Genomic DNA, 14,281 nt, shown 5'->3' on the forward strand with positions numbered 1-14,281 from the left:
ATTGCAATTTTTTATTCTCTCTCTTTGTGTTGTCAGAAGCGAGGAATTCCGTTTCCCTCCTAAACTCTTCCCTGTGTAGTGCCTCGTGCCAGGGTTTCCTCATCTCTCTAATCTGCAACAACCCTGTCCTTTGGGGGAAAGGAGTAGCAGTGGACGTGGGTAAAATGCACAGCCTCCGTGCTGTAGGCTTGTATATGAACTAGAAGCGTGTACGTTGGTCATCTTAGCCTGTGTCACGGGGCAGTGACTTCAGGCTACTTGTTAGACTGTGTAATAGAGCAGTCAGTTTGGCAGTCCCACAGTGACCTGCAGACAAACGACTTTCACATCGGAGTACACAGTGGAGCACTGTCCCCATGCTCATGTCTTTTAGTTGATCATCCTTAATAAAATTAGACAAGAAGATAAATTTATCTGCCAAACATGTAGCAGGTACCGCCAGCAGATTATATATATAGCTACACTAATGTTATCTAGGATACAGTCTCCCCATGGGCTGGCTGTGGATTTAGTATGGTAGAAAGGACTGAGGAAGAGTTAAGGCATCAACATATCCAAGAAGACATGAGATCTTTTTCCCTGCCCATGTCTCCCGTGACGCATCCACGATCCCACCAGCTTGTCCATTCACTCTCCTGTTGAGTGTCCTCCATCCATCAATATGTAGGAGATAAGAGGGTCAGTTTGGGTCCCTGCCTGCAGCCGAGTTATGGCTGTCAGCATTTTGGGATGTTCCAGTATCTACAACGGAACTGAAATTTGACATTCTTGAAACTTAAATGAATTCCTACGAAGTATAGAATTGGGCTCAGAGCTAAAAGAAATCAATAAGTTATCATGAAGGAAATACATCTGTCTTATTGCTTATAACCTTAGTGCACCTGAAATTCTTGGACATTTATGGGTAGACTGTGGATGAAAAGCCCTCTTAAATCAAAGAAACAAGGTGGAAGAAGGTGCAGATCTGACTCTAGCTGGGCTGAAAGCGAAAGGAGGTGGGAACTTCAAGTTGCAAGTGCGATCCTAAGACACGGGTTGGCTGCTTGAGGAAACTGAGTTTGGGTTTCTTGTTTCCCTGTCCCTTTGTTGACTGTCTGTCACAGTCTGCTTTCTAGTCCCATCCTGGGGTGCTAGGGGGACCCCAGGGTGTCTTTTATGTTGCCGCTCAATGAAGCATCAGTGTGGCACCCTCCTTACTGGCCTCTCCTCCGCCTCTCCCTTTCTGATGCTGCCTGCACTGGCCAGGTTTGTCCATCACTGTGGGTTCTGTATTAGTGTAGCCATCTTTCAGGAGCTCACTGAACATCCTGTCTCCGGCTCCCTGGGGCACGTGCTGCCTCAGCCTGACCCCCTTCTGCGTGTAAAGGGACGGCCGAAGAAGGCTCGCCGACCGCTCTGTGGAGGAGGGACCACGGGGTGCGCTTGGTGGGCCGGATCCACTGTGAATGTGGGCAGGAGTTAGTCTCGCTTCTCTCCAGTTTTTAAGACTGTGTGTAATTTATGAACAATTCAATTCTTGTTTGACTTGCATTCTCTTAAATCATCAATGTATTCCTTTTTAAGAGTTATCCAATGTTGGAGAGCTAACATTTGGCTCAGAGGAAGCCTGGTCATGTGCCAGATAATCTGAATTAAGTTCAGAAACCTGTCAATTTGGATCTTCACATGAGTGTTCTTTTAAAAAAGTATGATTTTCTGTATTTCCATGTTGTAAATTATGGGCCACAAATTTGTCCTTTGCTTTACTCATGTCCTCATAATTTCTTTGCATCTAAGAATAGTTATGTGTAGCTCACTGCCGTCTTAAAAATGCGAAACACAGCCGTCCTGTAACAAGAAGGCCCCTCCCGCCTTCTGGAGAGGGACCAAAGGGAAACAGAAAGGAGCATGTGCTTTCGCTTCGTCTGAAGTACAAGAGCACCTGAGGGCTGACAAAATCACCCTGTTCAGTTGGTTAGATACTATTTCATAGTTTTCTTTTGAATTGGTGTTTTACATTTATTCAGCTAAATTATTGATTTAAAATTACTTTACTGGGTCTTTAATGATTCTTGTTCCCTATGAAGCAGAATTATTTGAACACAGTATTTATCAGGATTTCTGTTGAGATTAAATACCACTCGCACTTTGTTCTTTCTCCTAGGCCTCTGCTTATTCCGTTCAGTGTGTGTGTGTATTAACTTTGCTTTCAGAGACATAGCTGCACAAGAAATCATCAGGAAACCATAATACTGATAAAATAGAGATAGAGGTAGAGGTAGAGAGAGAGAGAGAGAGAGAGAGAGATGTGATTTAGACAACCTGAGGATCTCCTTTTGGAACTCAATTTATAATAAAAATACTTGCAATTGAGCTCAGGCTGTTAACCAAAGTGTTGCAGGTTCGATTCCCAGTCAGGGCACATGCCTGGGTTGCAGGCCACGGCCCCCAGCAACCGCACATTGATGTTTCTCTCTTTCTCTCTTTCTCCCTCCCTTCCCTCTCTAAAAATAAATAAATAAAATAAAATAAATACTTCCTCCAGAGGGTCACATGAGAAGTTGCTACTCGGGAGCTGCGAAGTGTTTCCCCATTCTAGCGACTGTCATTGTAAAGGACAGGGCAGCATTCCGGGTTTTGGTGGAATCGGGGGCGGTCTGATTTGGAATTGTTGTAAGAAGCAGATGAGTAGTATAGATGAGAGACACTGGCGTATGGTTGAGAATACAGACTTGAAAACCATCCTGTTTAGGTTTAAATCCTAGCCTCGTCATTTATTAGCTGTGTGGCCTTGAGGAAGCTTCTAAATCTCTCTGTTTTCCAGTTTCCTCCTTTTGAACATGGGGATGATACTAGTGGTACCTACCTTATAGGACTGTTGTGAAGATTAAGCTTGTTCACATACATGAAGTTCTTATGCAGCCTCTGGCCTACAGCCGGTGCACATGTGCAGTATTTTCTGTTGTCACAGGTCATTGTAAAGATGGTCTCAGTACCTTCCCTACCTGGGTGATACTCCCTGGAACTGCATTTTCCTGCACCTCTGCGCAGCCTAGATATTTAGCAGCATTCACCCTTTATCCCCTATGTTGCCCCTGAAAGCCTTATAAAAGTATACTTAATTGACGAGAATTCTTCCTAGGACTGGGCTGTGACTGAGACAAAGGAAAGGTCCAAAGTATGTAGAGTAAGGGTTTCAACCGAAGGTACCATCCTTCTTTCTCTCGATTCTCATCTCACTGGGTAATTAATGAGAAAAAATATATAAACCAGGTTCCTCATAATTCCCTTATTAACTTTCAACGGGACCTGATCTGTGATTGTATTCCATTTACGGCGTCTCCGCTATTTCCAGGGTGTGGAGGGAGTCAGAAGGTGGCCGCGTGCCTGTGCCATCTCCCGCCGTCCCTCCGTCAGAAAGGCGTCGTGGTCTAACCAGTGCTGGAGCGTTTTCCCCGTTGTCCTATCACAGAGCAGAGCCAATCCCCAGCAGAGACTGCTTTATGTAAACTCCTATTAGTCTGTAATGCAGTCTCTGCCATGTCAGGTTTTCTTCTTTTAATTTAATTCTTCTAAAACGCTAACAGTGTTTCCCTTCTGATTTGGCCTCACATGGGCTACCCCACAGAATTTTAAATAAATTGTTACAGCGTTAATTAAGATTTCATGGTCAGGCTCTGTTCTGTAATAGGTAAAGTAGGAGTTGGCCTCCTCTGTGTCTTCAAGTAAGCAATCCGCAAACATCCTTATGATCTTAGAAGATTTGCTATAATAGAGGATGAGGAAGCAATCAAACAAATCCTATTGATTTGTCTCTGTGGGTATAATTCATATATCAGTGAGTACCTTGGATGCAAAAGTACCTTTGGAATTGAACTTTTCATTGCAAAGTTGCGTTAGAAAGGCAATTTTTTGTTTTGGTTTTGGCCACAGGGTTTTGCCTTTAGATTCTGTAAAATTTATATCTACTTGTCATCTTCATTGTCTAAGTGAGAGGTTTAAATACTATGCATTTAACGTCCCTGTCTAGAAAAATGGGGTGTTTTTTTAATGGCTTCCTCAGTACTACTAACTCTTACTTTTGCTATAGAGCTAGGTGAGAATTGTGAATTTATGGTACTATAAAAAGCAAGGCGTGAGGGAAAAAAGAGGAAGAACAAATATCTTAGAAACTCTGTTTCTTGACACTTTTCAGAACTCACCAGACCGTTGGCCCCTTGGGGACATTTCAGTTAGTGATATGCAGGTCAAGGGTCATCTGGATGTTTGCTGTGGAGCAGGGAGTGTGCTCTGGAGGGTCACAAGAGCCGAGGCTGTCGCTAGAGGGGATCGGTCTCGTTTCACAGGTGATGGTCATTAGTAGTTCCGTGCAGTTGGCCATGGTTTCAGTTTTGCTCATCAAGCAGTGCCCGACATACCTTAACATTCATAGCTAACAGGGTCTCCAGAAATATCCTCACTTTTTTCACATTTGAAATAATTTTTTATTTCTATAATCGCTTTTTTAAGAATGTAAAAAGGCCGCACTTCTGGCAGGTTATTTAACAACTTATTTTACAAAGTCAATAAGAGGTTTTGTTTTGTTTTTGTAATGATATTGGCCTCAGCGATGTTTTGTTGGGAGCTCAAAACCTACTTTTAAGCGTTTGCATTAAACAGGGTTCTTCCCATACATGTGTTTTTGAAACTACCCCGTTATATTAGTAGAGACAGCTCTCTTGCCTGGACTTAGCAACTCTCCCAGATACACCAGGAGTCTACCTGAATTCTTGTTATTAATTCCCAAGAGTAATGTCTTCTTTTCATTTTGGTCACAAACTGTGTCATATGGAATCCCACAATGCGTTGCAATGGCACCACTCAAGTGCATCTGCCGTGCTTAGCCACTGGCTGGGAGCAATTCCCAGAAAGTGGCCTTCCACGGACACCTGGGGACCCAAAGGTGTGCGCCTGCAGGTGGACGGTCAGCTCCACCCCCCCATGGCACACTCCCTTATGGGGAAACCCAAGCTCCTTTTCCACCCCAACCCGCTAGCATGTTGGTGCTTTTAAAGCCAAGGCCTATTCAGTTTTGCCTCCCAAAATGCTAAGTGGCCAGTTGTTCCTCCGGGGATTGCTCTGATCACACCTGCCTCACTTCACGGTGACTTCACGTGTGACATCACAAAACCGGGCCTGTGACCCTTTATTCCTCTTCTGAAGCATGAGACACTGGCCGCTGTGCCAGCAACACTGACGACAGTGGAACACGCCGCTGCCTGTGTTCCCTCCAGCTTCGGTTCTCAAAGGAAATGGCGACTCTTAGAATAGCGCATCTTTCTCTGTTGGGGAACTAGAAGGTGTCAAGCAGCAAAAACACGGAATTCTGCATTCTCTAAATGCAGAATTCAGAACAGTCTGTGAGGAAGGCTGTTGGAAGCTGAAAGCTTTTGAAGGGTGTTTTAGGTTATCTGGTCCATTTGTTGGTGGTCCTGGGGGGCGCGGTGGTAGGGGAGGTCATTAAACTCTAATTACCATATTTTCAGATTATAAGATGCACCTTTATACCACATTTTTTGCTTCAAATGAGAAGCAAAAAATTCCCTATTTTTTCACCTCTAAAACCTAGGTGTGTCTTATGGTCCAAAAAATAGACACAACTAGGTTTTAGAGGCGGAAAATTGGAAAAAAAATTTTTGAAGCAAAAAATGTGGTAAAAAAGTGCATATTATAGTCTGAAAAATACAGTAGCTCCGACAGGGTTCCTGGGTCGCAGTAAGACTACACGGGCTTTCCGCAGGTTCCGAGGTCTGAAGGCGGTTCGTCCACACTGTGTGTCAGAAGGCCTGCGGCTGGGTGTGGGTAGGCCTGAGTTTGGCATCTGGCTCTGCCGCCTGCTAGTTGTGTTTCCTTCAGTGCGTCCCTTAGGCTTCCTGGGTTCTTTTTCTGCAAAATGCAAGAATGGGAATGTCAGCCAGTGCAGAGCCCCTTTCCAGCTCTAACATTCCGCCAGGGCTTGGGGTTTTTCCAGAAAATTAACACCAGGCCGCCCCCATTCCTGGGAGAGTGTGTTGTGCCTCCTGAGAGAATCTGTCCAGCGTGGGGCCTCCTCCCTCACCTGTGTGAGTCTCCCAGACGGGACTCAGCATTAAGTCACTGCTTGCTGTGAGTGGAGAGGGAGGGACTCAGAGCCTCAGCTCCCAGTTGTATTCTTGGCTTACTCTCAGCTCTTAGGCCTTTGGGCAACTTGTCTAACTTACTGTTGGTTTCAACAGCTACAAAGCAAACTGTACCTTTTTCCAGGCATGCCACTTAGTGCGTGCAGCACACAAAAGCTTTTGCTGTGCCAGAATCAACCTCTCCTCATTTTAATCAGAGAGAGAGAGAGAAGGTGGGGCGGGGAAGAGATCCTTTGTAATCCTAGCCTGTGTGAGTCTTTCTATATCTAATTTACCTTTGGGGGTGATTACCCCCAAGGTGGGCTAATATCTAAGGGCTGCCCGTGGCTGCAGCATTTTCCGTGTTCCCAGTAGCTTTTGCTAAGAACGTGTTAGCTTCCTTGGCTCAGGGGAAGTCATCAATCCAGATGTTGCTAGTCATTTGTCAAAATGCTGCATTAGGAATGGTCATATTTATGTGTATCTCGGTTTACTAAAATAAATGTAACTTCTGAGGGCATGCAATCAAACTAGTTAGATACCTGGGCCTCCAGGCTTACAAATAAGCAAATATCCTCCCTGGTTTTGTAAAATTGTTAAATTATTTCAGATTACACAAATGCACCCATTCTTAGGGCCTTGAGGGCATTGGCATTAATCAAAGTGATGCAAGATTCGATTAGAAATTATCAGATGCTCCCCACATGCAGATCTCACTAGGCGAGGGGTTTCTTCTGCAATCATCTCCTTGAACAGATGAGGCGCGGTCAGGCAGGCAGGCTGGAAGCTGTCAAAGGGCACGTTGCAAATCAGGGCAGAAAAACGGTCCCAACAGGGGGCCTTCTTTGCAACCTCGTCCCTGGCAGAAGTGGAGCCTGGGGCAAATCGCACTTTAATGGATCCCCTGAGACACATTCTTTTGTAGGTAAAATGTGGTTAAGTGAATGCCAGGAATTATTGTCCTCAGGTTCAATGTCCCCACAACCTGGCCACATAATACAAGTGTACTGTGCATGTGGGTTGAGGGGCATGATACCAAAGGCCCAGGGCGTTGTGAGGAGTCTACAGACAGACAAGAGAAGTCTCCACAGACCTGCCCTGTAGCTGCAAGGGCACCCACTGGTGGGTTCCGCTGTGGTCAGATGCTCGGCCCCTGGAAAGGAGGTGAGAGAGTGCGAAGACCCAAGTGTCCATGAGGATGTTTATCTCATGGGAGTTCTATGAAGATTAGTAACGGAATGTATGTAGCAATCTATATAGTTTATAGTATTCAATAAGTGATTTTTTTTAGAACCTCTGTAACTCATATCCTTGACCGCGTATGTGAGCCATTTTATCCCCTGGAAACTTTACTTCTTTGCCCCTGCCCAGGAGTAGAGAACTTAGGGCATCCACCATGTCGTCATAGCACCCTTAAGTCTCTTCGCTGCCTAGGCTGCCACGCCCAGTGCCAAGACCAGCCTGGCTGGAGAGACCCAGAGAGCAGGGATGGTCTGTCGTTGTTGTTGAAAGAATAGGGCATCGTCACATGCCCATGTGGGTTTTCGAGCTTACATATGAAACTCTGCTATGTGTGACATCATGATATCAATGCATGGCCTTGGCCATCGTGCCACTGTCAGTTCCCCAGGTCACAGGGATGTCCAGCCTGCGGCTCAGGATGCTGTGAATGCAGCCTGACACAAAATCGTAAATTCACTTACAACATTATGAGAATTTTTTGTGACAATGTGTCGCAGTATATTTAACGTGTGGCCCAAGATGACTCTTCTTCCAGTGGGGCCCCGAGTCGCCAGAAGGTTGGACACCCCTGCAGGACATAACTGCTTTTATGAGCAGTGAATCCTGTATGATTCCTCGTGGCAGAAGGCCAGACTGTTCATGTCATTCACCATGCCAATTACCCATCGGTTTGTGCTCTTGAACTCTGGCAGTTAAGCTGGTATAATAAAGTGTGCCTTCAGTGAACTATGGGGAGTTGGTGTATGGGATTATTACTTGTAGGTGGTTTTAAACATCGTAAATTATTCAGAAGGGGGGAAGGTTCAGATTTGGACAAACTAACAGAAATAGCTTAGTTCCTTCTTCCTTTGCTATGATACAGCAGTGATGCACATGCTCAATAACAGGAGATAATACAGACGGAGTTGTGACACGTTTGTGTTTTGCTAAACTCGTCTGTGCAGTGTAGTTGTTCAGACTCTCAGCCGATCTGATGGCAGCGAGTACCAAGGGAAAGTTTTATACGGGAGATGAAACACGTATTTATTTTTGCCCTGTTTCGATTTGTTGTCTTCAGGTAATTTACAAATATGATACATTCCTCATACCCCCATCCTTATGTTAAACAAATTAAAAAAGACCTTTAAGACAGAGACAGATACTTTTTCCAAAAGAAAGGGTTCATTGAGCCATAAATAAACCCTTTCTAGCCAGAGAAAGAGCAGGTCCTGAGGCATGTAATCTCAACCACCCCCGTCCAGGCCACACGGAGAAGAAAATACGCCTGCCTTCCTGGGGTCGACGGAGCTCAGTTGTACAATGAGTTTGGGGAAGAAGGATGTAAGCTGTTTGAAAGAATTTACAGTAGATGGTGGGGCGGGGGCAGTGGAGGGGAAGCGGGGAAAGTCCCCGGATAGGGAACGAGCCCAGAAGGAAGAAGTACCCGCTGCTCTGGAGCAGCTGTGGACAGCAGCTCAGGAAGTTCATGCACAAGCAGCATGCACTGGCTTCTGAGAGTCGGCTCTGCTTTCTGGAAACTTCTCGAGTAGCTGCTTGGAAGTCGATTCAAAAATTGCCGTGTACATGGAGGAGCATGGGCAGCATTTTGTAGGTTCCGGCCCAGGGCTGCTAACTGAGTAACTGATTTCTGCTCCCCCTACCCCCTGCCCGCGCCCCCTCCAGCCTGCTGTAACCTAATGTAGGACATCTCAGGGGGTTTCTCTTGTCACCTTTGTTCCTAAAGGATAGTGATCATTAGTTTAAATTAACATCCATTTTAACTGTCCTTTTATTTTCAGTGATACCAGTTGTGAATAATTATTATTAATTCAAAGCAATACAATTTTTTATTTTGCCATTTAATTTTCTTTCTCTTAAAGCACTTTCTCACTTGGTTAACAATAAGCCAAGTATCCCTTAACCCTCATTATTTTTTACTAGGCTAAAAGTCAAGTGCAAGTGCTTGTCATGGTGCATAGCAGTTACTGAACTGTTAACGGTTAAGACTTTAAGAGACCATTAGGAAGACAGCACATGTACCTTTGATACCTTAATTGGATCCTCCAGTTGAGAAAACACACCTTAATAAGTATTTAGTAGGTGTGTTGACCTGATGGTCATCTACCTTCTGACCTGGGCCCTCAGTCTTTGCCTCTCTGAGTTTCATCCCCATTCAGCTGGCTGATAGACAGAGAATCTTGGGCACCCACATCCAGTTGATGGAGCACCAGCCTTGACCTGCACCCGTGTCTCTTCTTTCTTCTTCCCTGAAGTCAGCCCTTCGTGTCCACGGCATCACATGTGGGCTCCGCTGGGGAGCTGGCAACACAAGCCAGTTACAACGATGCTTCCAGATTTCTTCAGAGTCTGTAATTAAATGACATCACCAAGTCTTAAATGCATCTTCTGTGAAAGTCAGAAGGCGAAATTACCCATTAAAGAGAGAAGAGCGTTGCTTGGTGTTAAAGAGTCCCGAGTTTAGCATGCTGAGGAGTCGCTCCGGGCAAGCTGCGGAGAGCCGGCAGTGCTCGGAACGGGGTGGGTGACGGGGGCTGGTCGGCCGTGCGGCTCGGAACAAGCTGTGGGAGAATCACAGCTGCACTCGGGCTAACTGTTAAAAAAGGAAGGCATTTTAAAAAGTTTTTCTCTGCCAAATGCAGTTAACTGCTTGGCTGCTGGTTGTTACTCTGAACAGCTGTGCTACCGCAGGCCTATCGCAGCGACAGGAGCTCAGAACAGTATATTACTGTTAACGGGAGTGTGGTGCGGTGAGCCCAGCGCCGTGGGTTCCGTTCCCCTGGGACCAGCTACCTCCACCGAGTGAATCTGCCAGTCACAGTGTCTCCAGCCCCAGCCCGTCGTCTCCCGCATCACCGCCCTACGTACGGCAAGCAGCGGGGATCTGGGGGAGAGCCTCTGTCCGTCAGTGCACAAGTGGCACCGCCATTGCAGCGATGCTTTGCATCTGTGTCCGCTTTGCCTGTTTGGCTTAGTACCTAATTTGTAGAATGAGGGTATTATTACTTGTGCCACAGTAAGAACCATTTATGTAGTCTTTGTTCCTCTTGCTCCTAAAACCCCTGACGTCTCTGGAATGAGGCAGCACCTTCTGAGTGCTCCCGAGATGACTGGTACCTCTGGGCGGGCAGCTCCAGCTTGGGGCCTGGCTGCCAGAAGGGCCGAGGCATGAGTAGGGGGTTGGAGCTCTCCCCCACCCCTCCCCCAGCCCCCTGGGAGGGGCCGGAGGATGGAGGTGGAGTCGGTCACCCACAACCAGGGGTCTGATCAACCGTGCCTATGCCAGAAGCCCACGTCAGACCCCCTAAACAGCAGGACTCAGAGAGCCTCCAGGTGGGGACATGCATCCCCGTGTCAGGAGGGCGGCACCCCCAACTCCGCTGGAACAAGAAGTCCTGCTCTCAGCCCTTCCGCACCCACCCTCCGTACCTCCTCATCTGCGGTTGCTTCGTTCCTTCGTCATAAACTGGTGGCAACAGTGCAATAGTGAGTTCGCTGTTCTCGCTCGCTTCTGTGAGCCGGTCTGCCAAGTTACTGAACCTGAGGAGGAGACCGTCGGAACCTGGCTTATAGCTGGTCACTCAGTAGTAGGAGAGGCCTGTCTGAAGTGGGTCCAGTGTTGCGGAACTGCGTCCTTGTGGACTCGAACACATACTCTAGTTAGTGCCAGAATCGAATCGAATCGCTGGACACCCAGCCGGTGTCCAGAGAGCTGGAGAACGAACGGCAGGCACGGAGAAACCCACACGCTGGGCGTCCGAAGTGTGAGTAAAACCCACGCGTCCTTGTGCGTGCAGTTTCCTCCAGCTGCCAGCTGCGCTCCCTTCCACAGACAATCACACAAGCACTTGATCAAGTCCTAGCTTTTTCAGTAACTCCTTTCTCTGGGACTTCTATAGAATCGAGAAATGTTTTCAGTGGATGCTTTTTCTTCGTCTGTTTCTGTACCGTAATTGGAGACTTTCATCCTTTGTCTACTGAGTAATTTGGGACCCAGCGCTGAGAGACGGAGGAACCGGGATGCCTTGACAAAATCCTTTCTTCTTCGCCTACTTTCTGCAAACTGCCTGGCCCCTTTCATCCTCGGCCCTGAGAATGCCATTATCTCCAGGCACCGATCCAGGAGGTCAAAGGGGGAGGTGAAGGAAGGAAGCGGGCACATGTTTTATGTTCGTGGTTTTACTTTAGAAACACGCAGAAGTGTTTCTGCTTCAGACCTCAGCCTCTTTCCAATACACCAGCTGTATCGATGAATGGTTTTTTTACTGTAAGGAAAAGAAACCAATATCAAAGAAAAAAGGAAACTCTTTGGAAGGACAGCAGAGTGTCTCAAGAATCCAAGCTTTGGAAGGACGGAACCCAGGGCCTCTCTGGGGACCTCAGGAGGAGTCCATGAATCTCCCCTCTTTGGTGCACCCACTACGTGACCCATGCTTCCCAGTTTGGCCGGACATCTCTTGACCCTGCAAATCATCAGCGCTCAGACAGGGCCACGTGGTGGGCAACACAGCTTCCAAGCGTCTACCCTTCTGGGATTATGGATTCTTCTCTGAGTGGGGGACTGGTTAGGCCAACCCAAAAGTGTCCATGTTGTTACTAGAGGTCCTCGAACCTTCATTTTAGTTCATCAAAAAGCAAAGGTCTCCCTGACCAGTGTGGGTCTGTTGGTTGGGTGTTGTCCCACAAAGCAAAAAAGTTGCCAATTCGATTCCTGGTCAGGGCACATGTCTGGGTTGTGGATTTGGCCCCTACTCAGGGCACGTACGAGAGGCAACCAATCGGCGTTTCTCTCTCACATCAGTGTTTCTCCTCCTTTCTCCCTCCCTTCTCCTTTCTCTAAAAAATAAATAAAGTAACTGTCAGATAGTTTTCTAGACCAGCGTCTGTTCCAGAAATGTAATGAAAGCTCTCAAAGCACATTCGGGTACCTGAGAAGTTTGGAATGGTAGGCCCACAAAGCATTTTTGTCCAGGCTGAAGGTCACATAGAGGGCCTACACTCTGTCACTTTACGTTTTGCTGACCTTTGTTCAGTTGTTCGCCAGTCCCTCCCCCATCCAACAATGACATAAAATCCAACAGTGAGGCCTTTATCATCCTGGCTGTTAGAAGACTCGTGGCCCATCTGTAAGAACATACAGTGTGATGCATATTCAATTTTCCTTTGTGAGTATTCAGGCAAGGAGGGAGGAAAACCCCCGAAGACCCATATACTTTCTGCCCTGTCAAAAACGTACAATAATAAAATTAGTTCACCAATCTATCTAGCCAGCGTCTGCTGTGCTCAGAGGATTGTGCTAGAATTACAGAGAATCTAAGAAAGTTGGGCCGGTTTCTGAATTCAAATAGCTTACACTGTAGTTGACAACATAAGACATGAACACAGAATTAGTTCACTATACTTTACGGGTGTGAATAAATCCCAAATGATTAGGATTCAGATGGGAAGTGCTTTAGACATAAAAAAGAAAGATCCACAACTAACAATGATGATAAGTAACATTTATTGAGCACTTTGAATGAGCCGTGCCATTTGCCCCTCCACATACAGGTGGCGCTGCAGGTAAAGCAGCCGGCTCCTAGGGGTTGACTACTGACTCAGGGTCACACGGGTAGTAGGGCGTGACCTAGGTCCTTCTTCCCAGTACTCGTATTCTTAATTATGATTGTCTATTCTCTAGAATATGCCATCTTTTAAGGAATTTCCTAGAAGAAAGGGGAATAAAGTCCATATATACTGAAAACACTTGTTTTCAATATAATACAAAAATGGTTAAGTTTTCGGTTGGTTCTCCCCCCCATCGCTGCTGCTGTTTCTCCTCTGCTGAATCTGCCTTGCCGCCTCTGCCTGTGACTTAGGGTGTCTCAGACGAACTTCCTGTGTTTTCTAAATTTTTATCTGCACTGCCCACTTGATCTCTCCTTTTAAATGTCATCCAGATTTGTCCAAAATGAAACTCTTCATTCCTCCCCAAGCCTGTCTCTCCTACTGTCGTGCTCATCTCAGGAAATGCCACCTCCACCCTCCCATCTGCTCGGCCCAGAACTCCGCATGCCATGTTTGGTGCCTCTCTTTTTTCATGCCTCTGGAAGGTTATGGGCACATCTCGGGCGTCCCACCTTCAGACTACACTGGCTGTGAACGATGTAGGATTTAGGGGCACCAACTCCTCACACAGTCAGAAATCCACATATAACTCTGACTCCCCCAGAACTTAACTACTGATGCCCTACTGTTGCCCAGAACCTTTCCTGATAACATAAACAGCCCAGTGACACGTGTTTTGTATGTTACATGTATTATGTAGAGGAGGTTTGTATTACGGCTGCAAACCTGCTTTTGCCCACTCCCATACTGCATTCTCACAGTTAAGTAAGCTAGAGAATAGGAAACGTTATTAACAAATTATAAGCAAGAAAAAACACATTTGTAGCACTGTACATATTTATTGAAAAAAAATCCACATGTATGTGGGTCTGCACAGCTCCAACCTGCATCGTTCGAGGCTCAGCGGTCTGTGGAGACTCCGCCACCTCACACCACCCGCCTCCACTGCTGCCACTCTGACCTGGCCACCGCCGTGTCCCTTCTGTGTGCTGTCACAGCCTGTATTACACAGCTCTGGCTTCTTTTCTTGCCCATTGTACTCTGTTGTCCACATAGACAGAGCGATCCCATTGAAACACAAGGTGAACCACGGCACTCCATTCAGATTCTTCACCGTGGCCTGTGAAGCCTTCGTGACCTGGCCTTTCCTGATGGCTCCAGTGTCCTCTCTCAGCACTCGCTTCGTCCTCTGCCGGCACCCGCACAGCCTCAGGGCTGCTCTGCAAACGCAGAGGGTCCGTTCCTCCTCAGGACCGCCGCCCTTGCCGTTCCCCCATCCCGGAACGCTGGCGTGCTGGATGAACTCCAGAGCTCCCTGT

General features: G+C 46.9%; 1 protein-coding gene across 1 annotated transcript in view; it reads left to right on the forward strand.

Annotated features, from left to right (window-relative positions):
* Positions 1-14,281, forward strand: part of EXOC4 (exocyst complex component 4) — a 676,926-nt gene that overhangs the window by 434,732 nt on the left and 227,913 nt on the right. The window lies entirely within an intron of this gene.

Source organism: Phyllostomus discolor, chromosome 10 (genome assembly GCF_004126475.2).
Source record: "Phyllostomus discolor isolate MPI-MPIP mPhyDis1 chromosome 10, mPhyDis1.pri.v3, whole genome shotgun sequence".
Taxonomy (NCBI): domain Eukaryota; kingdom Metazoa; phylum Chordata; class Mammalia; order Chiroptera; family Phyllostomidae; genus Phyllostomus; species Phyllostomus discolor.